Genomic DNA, 14,242 nt, shown 5'->3' with positions numbered 1-14,242 from the left:
GACAGGATAACTACATGTACCTGGTTTCTGTTTTCAATACATGTACTTATTGTAGCATGTTTACGTACAAGTACTATAACCTACAGGTATCTAATCCCTCTTTGTGGTATAATTAAAAGTTTAATAGAAATTACAAAAGTCAATTTTGGTTTGACAAGTTAACTGATACAAATCTTTCCGATCAATCTGAACAACAAAAGATCAATTGGTATTTTGAAATACTTAAATTAACTTGAATGAACTACTTGGGAAAGTTAACATTTTAAGATCCTTTTTTGTTGTTGATTATTGGTGACATATACATTTGCTTTTGAAAAAAAAAATTTGATGAGAGAAAAAAAACAACAAAAAAAAAAAACAAAAAAACTGATAGAAACAAAAGCTTGATCTGTTCATGCAATATTGTTGCTAAATTAGTGTTTTTGCTCACTTCTTTCAAAGGATTGATTGATTGATTGTGATTTATTTAACATGCTATAGCAGAAATATACGTATTTCATGCATTTCAGGACCAGAAAAATTTGACCAATCAAACATACCCTGCTTTGTACTAGACTGACATCCTGAGCCAATCAAACAGACCCTGCTTTGTACTAGTCTGACATGCTGAGCAAGATTTTTGCAAAGCAATAGTCGGCAAGTAAGCATGTCATCTCACTCAGACACGTTATTCTGACTATGAAAATGCTAAAAGGGGGTCCCTGCTTACTGTTTACATAGGGAAAAAAAACTTTTGCTTTAGCACAACAAATAAACAATTTATTCCTTTTTAACCCTATACTTGTGATACGCATCATCAAAGTCAAGATTGTGCAATAATCATACTGTATACAAATTGTAAAGCTCCATAAAATGCAGAACGTTTGATCTTCAAATCTTACGAGGCCCATTACATCTTAAATACATATCAAACACTGAAATGATCCTCTAATAAACATATCTGTGTGCATGTATACAAAATATTTGTAGAAGTATGCAAGATTAACTACATCGACTGCAAGCGTAAATAAAACTGATATACTATTAAATGCAGTACTTGGTATCTATAATTAAATTAAATCTACATGAAATGAACGCTTTATTCAATACCTTGTCAATTACTGTGAGAGAGTTAACAAGATCGTTATATTACATGGGTGTACAATAGTTTCTAAATACCTTCAACAATTGCAAGGTACATTGTATCACATAAGAATTATCATTACACATGTTATCAGGTACTGCTCCCTGTAAAGGTTATGCTGCGAAAGTTTAAAATGGATAAAATATTTTTTAGAATAACAAATCACACCATATATATATCCTGAATTATTACATTATATTGTATATGTAAATGCAAAAAATACAGCTCAATGTATAGCACAGCCAAATTCAGAAAATGTCATGAGGAAAAATATTTCAATAGCTGCCTTCTACCAAAGCTCATATGTCCATACATATTACTATTATTTTCTGTCATACCTCTAAATGTTAAAATTTTCATAAGTTGAGGATTTAATTTTTTCAGTGCAGAATTTCTAGCATGTATTAACTGTTGTAAATTTAGTATTTTAGAACATTGAATTGAATTTTGCATGGAAGAAACAGCATTATCTTAAAATATTGAGTTCTATAAATTGAGTTCTTTTGGGATTAGTACCTTGTTGTCAATTGTTACCATAATTCTAAACCTTTGCAATAATTTCAATTTTCCAAATAAAAGAACAATGCCTAATTCTTGCAAGGAGTTGTAGTTAAATAAAAAGGTAAAGTGAAATTTACTCCATACAACAACACCCTAATATTGGCTCTGATCCAATTCATAAATCAATCCTTTAGAATGCACCCTTGCACTCACCTAAACTTCTGCAAGTAATTTCTCTGTTTGGAGTCAATCTGTTTTCTTTTGTTTTTAGAACTTGGCATGAGGTGTATTTCCTGTGACTATGTTAAAAATCTGTACTTTGTCTATTTTGCTCAATTATAAGGTGCCTCAACCTTAGAAAAATGTTCTGTTGCGAAGAATATACTTTTAACTTAAAGTGTGATTGAACTTTGGGAGATGTCTGCAATAATGCCAGATTATATTACTTTACTAATTAAGATATGTAGCTTTGAAGGATGGATTTCTTTAGCAGAGCAGTCTTACTGTATCTTCAAATATTATTCATATAAAAAAAAATCCACCCCCTCCAATATCAAATTATAAGAAATGTAGAACGTTGCCAAGATACTGACTGCACTTCTCATTTGGATAATACTAGGAAGAAAATCTAGTACATGCATGTACATATATAGAACCTTTTTGGCAAAGATAAAATTAAATGCTCCTATTTTGAAGAAATGTCCATCGTAATACATGAACTACAAAATTTCATTACAATCTGTCAAATTAGGCTGATTTGCAGCTTATTTGGGAATGAAGACAGACAAGACTAATATGGCATTTACATGTACATGTACATGCAAATGACAAAAAATGTGGACTATAAAATAATAAAAAAAAACTTGACAAAATTTACAATGTAAGTGAACCAGTTTACATGTTAAATTACTAATGGAATAATTTTCAAATAATGTTATACCATAAATCATCCTGAACAAGCAAGTTACAATTACCATAATGTTACAATACACAAAACAGTAAATTCTTACTGCTTATATAATATATCATAATGAATACATGTACAAATGTATCTGTCATATGATGTACATGTACATGTATGTCTAAGTATTTACATGTTCATGGATATTAACAAATAATTACATTTTCATGTACCAATATACAAATGGATAATTTGAGTATTCAATAGGGGTTTGCATACATGTACATGAATTTTGCATTTAAAAATGTAGTTGAATACAAAAGTACATACATGTATATACATTTTTGTATGCAGTACAATTGACTTTTTAAGAGAGCAGTACGAAGATAACATGAAAATTTTGTTGCTTGAAAAACACTGATGTTTATTTCATCATAAACTTGTATTTCGGTAATTCCCGAACTGGTCCACCAGATTTCAAAATCAACTGGTTAGTTAATGCTACAGCTGCACAGCTCTTAATTACAGGTCGATGATTTCATTAAAAGAACTGATGTACAGATGTACATTTCAAACAAAACATTGGTGCTCATTTCAGCAAATACATGTACATTGTACTTGACTTTGTAGCATCAAACAACTACATGTACATGTACGATAAACCACATCAATCAGATATTCAACTCTTCCAATAAGCTTTGCTACAAAAATTTGTCTAGCAACATAAAAAATTATACATAAACAATTTATAATGTAAAGATATGCATCCAATGAATATATCTAATACTTGATAAATAAATGAAGGAAAGCAAATCCTGAAAATTAAATTATTCATGCAAACATTAAACTCCTACAAAGTTACCACGACAATTTGCACAGCTGCTGAAAATGGATAATAATTCTTGATAAATAACAAAATCTATTGATTCAACAAACATGTTAATTTCATACTCGAAAAGACAGCAAAACATAAACACGGATTATAAAATAATAACGTAATGTTAGTACAAGTAGAGCGTCTATTTAAAGTTGAGTCTGAGTGTCTAATGCCTATTGAATAGCAATTGCTAGCCATATAATTATACAAATTAAACAAGGAAGCAGCGAGCTGCAGTGAGCTACAGTTCACTGACACGTGCCCCATATCCTAAAATGTAACAATTAATTGGTTTGAAAATTCAATGTGTAGTAAAGGCACTACATTGTATGTAAAATGAGCAAGGGTCGTGGTACAGTACAGAAAGAGACATACCATGACTGATCACCAACATAGTGGTGTACCACTCTAAGAGAGGAAGTGAATAACTTATTTTTTCTTTTAAGATATTTTCATTTTTTTTGTATTGAAAGGGGTTAAGCTCACTGCTTTATTTACAAGAGAAAGTAACATAAAATTTCCCACTGAAAAAAAAGTTCTTTGGTACCACTATAAATGTGGTACACCACTGTGTCTGTGTTCAGTTATGGTACATTGTAGGTCTCTTTCTGTACTGTAATGTACATGTATGACTGTATATATGCATTACTTATATACTATCCTTGAAATTTGCATAGGGGTTGCAATAGGAAAATTTGTTAAACTGCTCAGGCCAGGAACTTTTGCCAAAACTAACAGGCCCAGAGTTAAGTTTATTAGCCCTTGTGGTATGTTAGAACAGAAAATACATCCAAAATTGGTGGCCCAGCTGGCAAGCTCTGTTGGACATTAACTTGCCTGTCATAAATTACTTGCCATGGGCAAATAGCAGACTGCTAATTTCAACCATTTGTTTGATGAAAGTATACAATATATATGTACATGTAGTTACATGTAAATGTACAAGCATGTTGAGGAAAACAAGAGGAAAACTAGTTTACTTTATACAATTACATGTACCTCCTCATTTATCAAAATGTATACTGAAATTTGAGGAAGTCTGAGGATTCCAGCTTAACATGTACACTGAATATCATCAGCATGCATACATGTACACCCAAGAGACTTAAATTGTATGTGGAAATTGTCCCCATAATTTCTATCCCCCCTTTCCCCAATTTCTCCTTTTTTTGGTCAACATTTTTTAGCCATAATACATTGTGTAACAAAAGAAGAGATTAAGATGTAAAACCTAAACCTAACATTGCAGGTCATAGTCCTAACATGATACAGCACATAACATTCTTACAAGTAGTTGCTGAGGAAATTTAGTCCGGATTATCTCCCTTTTCCCACTTTCTCTCTAGATTGAATCTCAGGTGAGAGGAGATCAATGTTTGTTTAATTTATCACTAACTGTGACTATTAGCTTTGTTTATTTAAACAGGGTGTATTATAATGTGTATCTTCTTTTAAAAGGTAATCTATTAAATTCTTTGTACAATCAATAATTCTCCACAATACACTTGATTTGCGCCATTGAAATACACTTGAGTGAATTATACTACAAACATATTACACTTGCTGACAATTCTGCCGAGATGTGCATACTTGAGGAAATGAGTTAGGGCTATTATGGTAGAATAAAAATATTCTTATTGCAAGATAAAGAGGCAAAAGATGACCCTTTTATGAATGAACTATATTATTATTTATAAATCTTCTAACAAATAATCTTGCAGCTTTACATGTTTAATATTGGGATGCAAGGAATCACATGTATTAGATGAACAGGTAATGCAGAAAACCACAACCAATAATGATTACAAAAAAAAAGTTGAAATAAGGGCAACACAAATTTTGACACAAAAAACGCAACCTGGATGATCAGAAAATTGTTATTGGAACGAAATTTGTACAAACACATCGTTTTTTTTTAATGAATTTGTATTAAACATAATTTTATAAACATGTACATATATAATCTCAAAGACACAAGGTGCAGTTTCAGCATATGCTATAAATACATGCATACATGTACATGTATGTATACCATTTCATTCTTATTACAAAATTAGAAGTACATCAAATTTCAACTTTCTAAATTTTCCTCCAGCTGCTGAGTGAATTCTACATGACAAAGAGTTACAATTTCAAGTCACAAAATCAAATGCCAATTACATATATAGCTTAAAACATTGCTTCAAAAACAAGAAATCAAATACAAAGCACAAAAACAAATTAAAAAATCTTAAGATTACACAAGACATCAAGATCTTTAACTGGTACATGTATAGAAATCATTTATCTAATAGATTTAAAAATTACATTGTAAATTGTTTAAACTTCCATATACTAAATAGGTGTATATAAAAATCAATACAAGCTATTCAGTTCTACATAGGTAGTTCAATTTTCAAAGTCTTAAGTCAACAGGGCTATGTAATCAGTTAATCCAGATAGATATGCTCATTGAGTGGTCATGATTACAACTTGTGCCCTCAGGCAGTACTTTGGTTTTGACTTCAGTCACTGTTTACACATTTCCCCATCATAAACAGGTTGTTTTATGACACTGGGGTCCCTATATACAGGTAAATAGAGACTTGTGTACATGTTGATATCTAACCAGGGGGTCATGATTTGATATACAAATTATCTTATTAGCAAGTGATAGGTTAATATGCCAATTATGTAAGCCTGACTGTGACAGTTTACAAACAAGAATGCCATCTTTAATTCAAAAGAGTTTTTGCTGTAAGATATAGATGAGCATAAACTTGTATTACATGTAGTACATAGAAAAGCAGAGTGTTGAGAATTACAGTTAAAAATCAACACAATTGTTCTTAACAAAAAAGATTCATGTACAATTACCATAAAAGAGTATAGTGAAACCAGACCATTTTTGCTAGGGTTTTTATCTGTACAAAATATACAGGTAAGTGGTGAAAAAAATAGGTAGATGCTGGTAGATGCCACTTGTCTCTTGTTAAGAGGTTTGAAGTTCGGTCAGAGTTAAGATAGATTCCAATGTACTTAGTTATAAAATAAAGATTTCAAATAGTCGTGGCTTTTAGATTTCTCTGATGTCATGTTTTTTTCTGTTGCTACAGAATTTATAACATAAGAACAAATTCAGAGACAAAATTTTTACAGAAAAATGTTAATTTTTCTTCCAGGAGATAGATGGAGGAAATATTGTTTTATTTTTTAACCTTTAAATATCAGACACGTGAAAATGTACATATAATATTGTGTTTTTTTTCCCTTTTACTTCGAGGACACATTATGTAGGAAACATCATTCCATTTTACAACCTTTAAATATCAGACGCATGTACATGGTAGTAAACTAGAACAAATTGAACAATGGAAAATACAAAAACTGATAAATGTGTGCTACGAAAATTCTGTCATATTATGTTTTACATAGTTGCACATCCTATCATGTTTTAAATGCACAATATAATTTTTAAGAATTGTTTGTAAAACATTGAGTACGAAGTGTAAATTTATAACGTATGTGTACAATTTCTTAGATGTTTTGATATTCGTGAAACAGTCTTCCTCTATCAGGATTTTGTCTCCTTAAATACAAGTACTTGCATTAGCATCATGTACGCTTTTTGTGCAAGTATGCAAGTATACATCAAGACTTTACATTATACACCCTGTCACTGGCTTGTTTGTACACATGTATAGTGTGCAAAAAACAAATAACAGCTTGATTTCATATTCAACAGTTTCAAAATATGCAACTGTCATTTAAGATAAATTTTGTTTTCATACTTTGCACATTCATTAATTTATAATACAAGGTAAACTTGCGCAATGCCGGCAACGTGCTTGTGTTTACGTCCTCCACATGCTGTTCTATAAATAGATTTGTGTTATTGATATCTTTTTTGAAAGAACTCACTTTCAGCCATCCAACAATGTAAGCGATTAAACGATCTGTTATTTATATCATTTACACAGCAGTGCAAACTGAGAGTCAACTGATAGGCAATTTAAACAATCTAACAAAAACACCAATAATCTTATCACAAAACCACGCGAACAATCAACATACTCACCTCAAATCAGAAGTCATCTTTCTTTACGGAAAATCCACACTAATTCAATTTACAATATTCTAGATGAATCGTAAATAGTTGAATAATACTGCACAAAGCTCCTCTATAAAGTTTATTTAACAAGAGATCACTAACTTGTTAGCTTGACAAAGTATCTCATTCAGTTCAACACACAATGGGGTTCTCCTTAATGAATATTCATCACCCGGCCCCGATAGAGGACGCGTTAAACTTTGTTATGCGTGGTATGTCTAACTACGCAAAGGTTCACAAGACAACGCAAATCAGAGTTGTAGTCTGACGTATCTTTTTAAATGGGCGGTATAATTTCATCTATAGGTGAAAGTATTTTAAACTATTTATCAAACAATTTATTTTCCTTCAACAAAGTAAATGATTAAATAATAATTTTCTCTTTTTGTGATTATCTTTCCTCAACTGATTTTTGCAACAGAAAATAAATAGGTTTATTGGAAAATTAAGTTGTTTATCATCTTCAATTCGATGTCTTGGTTTCGCTATTTATTCAAGCCAAAAATTCAAAAAAAAAAACAACATTAAATTGATACGCTTGGTTCGATCAAAGCGAACGTGTTGTAAAACTGAGGATTTTTATGAATTAACAAGTACTTTTTGAAAAATAAACTTATGAGAGAAAAACCATGGTTTAACAGCCAGGAGTAAACGAGTTGTCAGTGCTTTTACGTTCTGCCAACGTAGTCACAATGGGATTCCATCATACCCTTTGAGGGGATAAAATGGGCATACAGACTAATGTCGAACAAAACGCCGTCACCAACTATTCACGTAAGCTTATGACCCTATGTCCCAACCCCTACTTTCTACTGCATATGTATAATAAGTATTAACAAAATTAAAACTGGTGGAGCCAGATAGAAGCACAGCTTTATGAGTTTCATCATTCGCTAAACCACTGTCAATTTTTCTAACTTCAACAGTTTTTAAAGTCGATTTCAGCAACAAAATCGACAATGCGCGATACCAAAATAATGGGTATTCGATGTAAGAAATACGAAAATTTCTTACTTTTTTTTTTTAATAATCCATACACTAGTAGATACATGGGGAAAACTGTCATCATAAGTTTGAAATATTGGAATTAAAAATATCCGTGGAATAGTACAACGTGTGTCGTTTATTCAAACGATTTACATTGTCATGAAAGAACATGAAAACCAAATTTAGCCAACACACTACAATACAGCCCCCGATTTGTAGCGCGTTAAGAAGTATTGGGACAAGATTTTGTTGGCTTTAAGAGGAATTAAAATACCAGAAGACCGTGTCAAGATAACGGGAAACCAGCTCTGAGTAGAAACTACAGGGACTAATCATTTGACAGGTAGATAAAGTTTTCAGATGTTATCTCAAGGAACTTATACAACCTGTTTATAAAGATGCTTATGGAGGACGTTATATTAGATAAAGAAGCCGAGAAACCGGGACCAGAGACTTAGTGATAACTTCTGTCTATGCGAGCCGTGAATTCTTTACATGTATAAATATTTCACAGATTATTTTCGGTTGATAAAACACATGCGCAAAAGGAACGAAACGACAGTGAGAGAAAAAGGAGACATCTGTAGACGACCGTGATACTTCGTCATTTTTTTTTCGAACGCACCCTTTTTGCGCATGAATTTGATCTTTAAATAGATTGAGATCCTCAACAACCAACTTGCCTCAATATTGATTGAGAGTTTGAGATAACAATGATGATTTTATCAAAACCCATGCAATAATGAACATACGAACTACAGACCTACAGCGGGATATAAAACTTAAAATAGTAACATTGACACATTTCCTTTAAAATCCTACAATTTCAAACATTCCTTGGAGACTTCCTTAGCAGCATTTATAACCTACTTAACATTATCATTCACCAAAATCGAGAAAAGCGTTGGTGTATAGGAGGAAACCGTCATCTCTGAGGAATACATCTTAATCAAGAGTACAATAGAGGATTAGTAACATCATTTAAAACATTTTTTTATTTCTTGGAACCAAATCGAAGTCGTTTTTAAAAAAGACACTTTAAGTTAATTTTCCCCCCACGATTTTCAAGGCTAGTTCATTTAGGACAATCGAACTATTATATTGTAAACCAATATGGTATTTTAACTAAATACATTACGAAATCATTTGATCACAGTCTGTTTAACACAGTGACCTGCTTATTCAAGTTATATATCTTTAAGTAGTAACCCAGCTAAGAATCATGCAAAATGTGATTCATGGTTGGAAAGCCTAAATATCTTTTGATATTTTGTTTAAAACTTTATACTAAACAGACATTAAGCTGTGGTTTTTCAAATAACCCCTGTTCGTAAGAGATGTAAATTATAAAGAATGTACTGTAGAAATTAAAAATAAGTAAAGGGAGATACAGTTTGTAACTATGTAAAGAATACTGAACTACAGTAGAAACCATTGGATTTTCAATGTGAATTATATCCTAAGAGCAGACAGATTGGAATGAATAATTATACATTTCATCATATAGACTTATAAAGCAACTTAATAACAGAAATAAAAATATGTAGCCCTTTTAAGGTGTATCATATATTAAAGAATTTGCATGATTCTTACGAAGACTGCTCTAAAACTTCCCCATACAAACAATGCACAACTAATTATTATTTCATAATTTAAACTTCTATTCTCTTTGTTCCATATAGACTACGGGTAAATAATTACAACGAATCCGTCTAAACCGAATCACATTAGGAATAAATAATTTCTTCAGTTTAGATAGTCGTCGGTTTACACAGGTTCGTAATGTATTGAATCTGGTATGTGAATGAGCGGTAAAGAAAGGTCTGATTTAGAAAGATCTCTGTTTTATTTAGGATTTGGTTTAGTCCTTTAGAACTGACAATGATATCTATATACTTTACACAGCTCCAGAGCAAGTACATTTATAACCATATTTTAGACAATAAATCGTGTGCAAATCTGTCAAAGGTGTAGCCAGTGCGCTTGTAATACGTAGCGGACACGCGGTTCGCAGCTAGCATGTCAGCAAAGTAGATCATATTCATAACGGGTAAGAATGTACACGTTTAAGACATTCTTCTTTGCCAACCATAGTTTGGTTTGAATAGTTTATCCAAATCCTGTTAGGGCTTATATAATGGTCAGTTTTGGTGGTGCATGATATTAGAGTGCTCCGGACTCCATATCAAACACGTTCTTTCGAAAATCCATATTGTTTGGTCTGTAAAAACAGTCACAGTAATACATTAAGAAAATGAACACGATCTATTATGTTTCAGTATCAAAACTAATTCATACACATCTCAACGATTTACATAGTAGGTCAATCTTATTTTTTTTTTTTTTACAAAATACTGTTTACCCGATTTTGGATATTATATGGCGGGTCCATCACTCATACCCCCCGCATAAGGAAAACATATTGTTCGCTAGCTTGAGCTTGCATGGTGCCTAAAGATGGACTAATCCATTTATAGCAAAACGAAGCGTTGATTATTCTAACACCTGCACGACACGGAAATCTAACAACCACAGACGGCTCGATAAAGGCCGTGTTTCACCGATGTATTTTCACCTTTACACAAGTTCACACCAGAAAGCAAAAAGTCAACGCTTTATGGGGCATCAATACATTTTGTCAAAAATGACAAGTAAATTATTAATCTCTATTCTCCACCGCTGCGGTCAAGTATCTTTTTAATACACTTTAAGATGAGGCACCTGTAAGGGTAATACAGTGCAATCTACCAAGCTTTAAAGGCGTGGTTAAACAAGACGGCGTATTGAGTATGCGTAGAAAGTAAAAAAAAAAGACAAAAACAAAAAAAAACAAAATAAAAAGCAGGAAAATAGAAGATAATCGAAAAAAGTAACTTAATTGTGACACCTGACCAAACCTCTACGATCGAACCGCAACAATATCTTTTGCTTAACCTTTCATTAAATGGAGTACTTGAACTATGAAAAGAGCAGAAATCATACAATTGATCAAAACTGGTTGAGTGAGACTGAACACGGACAATTGTGGGAACAAGCATTTCTTTTCATCACCCATTCAGTCTTGAGACATTTATAGGAAGAATACTTGAGATTCCACCAAAAGGAGAAAGCGGTTGGGTGGTATTAAACCAAGGTCAGCAGTGATAATGTTGAAACTGTTTACAACCTAACCGTACCAGGGTCCGGTTTTTATTAACGTTTATCTCAATGCTGTGAGCAGTACCAAAAAAAGTTATTTAAAATACTGCGCAGTTGCGAGTGTTAATGTTCACGGATAGTGCTGAGAGCTACTAGAACGAAACGTCATTCGATGAGACTGCTTTTAAAAACAGAAATTCTAAAACCATTGAAGTCACGACTAAACGCTAGATGCAGCATCTCACAACTCTAGATTAAAAGCCATTACAGGTCAAATGTAAGGGGTCGAAGGCGATTTTGAATGTATGTTTGAAGGCGTGATGCTAATATCAGTAGAAAACAGATCTTGAAGAGATTTGAATTAGCTCATCGCAAACTGATCGCATAGGAATATTCTGGATAATTGCCATAAAATACAAGAGAGTTGAATGTGGAATACTTTGTTTATAGCACAATTAATTTGATTAGAAGAAACAAATTTCTTACAGAAAACCAGAAACTACCATGATATCGTAATTAGGAATTTATAGTCAATAATTCGCTAGAAATAAAGATCACTTTTGACTCATCCTACAGAAGAGTAAGAGTTACTCTCGCGACACAATCTGTTAAATGTTTGATTTGTTCTACATGACAGATGTCCTCAGACAGAATAAGCCATTTTGCCATTGTTCTGAATTTCAAACTACGAAACAAAAGGTTAAAACAGTTCGTCTTTGTAAGGTTCAAGCTGTAACTTGATTGATGTAACAACCAGCCAAGTTCGGTAGCTGTATTATAACGATTTTTGTTGTTATTCAAAGCAATTTAAAGATATTTAATAACGTAAAGAGTTTGAAACTTGATATGCGACCTAAAGAAAAGAAACATGCTCAGAAGCTTCGACGTGATTTACGAGTTGTGCATTATGTCTGTGAGTTTAAAGACGGCTAAATTATGTAATCTTGTAAAAATCTTTACACTGATGTTTGTTTAACACGTTTTTGTACCAACAAAAGTTTGAAAGTATTAATTAAAGAATACCTCAGCCGTTTGTAAACTATGTCAATAAACTTGTTTCCTATTCCATTACACAGAGGCCACCACGGTGAAAGTCAAAACGTCTGACTGCATAAGCCCTTTTCTTAAACTAACATTTTTAAAGTGATCAAATGCAAAGAGGGTAAATGACAAAAACGTGATTTACTCGAGCAACAAGGTGACCTTGTTCGGTTTTCTAGTCGTTGAAAAAATTTAAAAAAAAAATTGACGAGAAAAATACATGTACAACATCACCAAAAATACGGGAAAACACGAAAAGCACAAATATACGGTTGCTTTACTACTTAAATTAAGAGCCATGACGATAAAAGCTAGCGTCATATGTAACCGTGCCGAAGTAGTTTCGTACAATGATATTCATTTCCTAAATTGCCACACTTGGTAACATGTTACTGTAGCATTCAATTTTCTACTTGTAAAACTTGGACCCAATTCTACTAAATGCCGTCTGCGAGCTTTTGGCACTCAGACATGTAAAAAGGCCAAGAGGAACAGTATAACAAGTGCATCAGGAATTATTTCTTTTGACGTCAGGATATATATAGTAAAACTATGATGGATGGATCTTTAAATGTACAGATTTACCTAAGAATTGTGCAGAGGGCGATGAGTCCATATTTTTGTCAGTTTTCTTAATAGTGTAAATGCATGTCCAAATTTAGTGATTTGACAACAAATAGAATTATTGAAGGAGGTTTGAAAGGAGAGAAAAATGACTGGCAATATAGCACTCTGCAGTGATAAAAACTGGCGGGAAACATTTATCGATGGAAGTCAACTGTTATGATAAACTTCATCACTAAGAATATGGCTTTCTGGAACACTTCTATTTGTTAAACGATTTGACCAAAAAGAAAAAAAAATCAAACCAACTGCAACTTATTCTTTAATCGCACGATTCTTAGGTAAACTTGTATTTTAATTGTAATAATTCTCTTTAAGACAAAAACAAATCGAATTTAATGACCAAAGCTTCCTAAAAGGTAGGGTTAAAGATGCTTGACGGAAGTACATGTATATTATGTAAAAGATCTTGATAAATCGACTTGAAGGACGCATCTCTATCTTACACAATTTAATATGTATCCACGGGGGACCAATATTGACGCATGCCTCGAATCCCACGAAATGCAAATTGAAAGATCAAAATAGAAAATGCAATCTTTCGTAAATTAAGAAACACCACATGAAATAGTTTTTAGCAGACAACCCAGAGAGGAAGTCAGAATTGAAGGACATTTCAATTACATGTACATTAATTTGCACTCTTATTTTTTACAGGTCAATAAGGTTTGTGTATATAATATATACCCATATACCACCAGAATCGCGACACCCGGTGTATCCGCCAAATTTTGCCAAACATTTTTTTTCAAAAGAAATACGAAGCGAATTTCGGATAGGCTATCGACATATCTAAAACCAAAGGAGTATATGTATGATCTCTGTATTCAAGTGTTCGTCTTTTTATCCGTTAGCTGACTCCTTAGGCCTCAGAAACAGCAAGAATATTGCATTGTCAAGAAAGAAGTGAATGGTTTTACTTAACGTTGTCCGGTTGTAAGACGACGACTGATTTGAATA

At 32.5% G+C, this 14,242-nt stretch overlaps 1 protein-coding gene across 4 annotated transcripts in view; it reads right to left on the bottom strand.

The window, feature by feature from the left end:
- Positions 1 to 14,242, bottom strand: part of LOC148620026 (zinc finger MIZ domain-containing protein 1-like) — a 207,526-nt gene that overhangs the window by 46,163 nt on the left and 147,121 nt on the right. Inside the window, exon 1 of one of the 4 annotated variants that reach the window (XM_088580541.1) lies at positions 7,460 to 7,652. The exons of the other annotated variants lie outside the window; for them this stretch is intronic. The gene's annotated coding sequence lies outside the window, so the exon portion shown is untranslated. Of the gene's footprint in view, positions 1 to 7,459; positions 7,653 to 14,242 lie in introns of those variants that run through there. 4 annotated transcript variants of the gene reach the window in all.

The sequence above is a fragment of the Perna viridis genome, chromosome 4 (assembly GCF_037379345.1).
Source record: "Perna viridis isolate PV_CMFRI_1.1 ecotype Kerala chromosome 4, ASM3737934v1, whole genome shotgun sequence".
Lineage (NCBI taxonomy): Eukaryota > Metazoa > Mollusca > Bivalvia > Mytilida > Mytilidae > Perna > Perna viridis.
The sequence above is the reverse complement of the archived record's forward strand: the minus strand, read 5'-3'. Positions and strand labels throughout refer to the sequence as shown.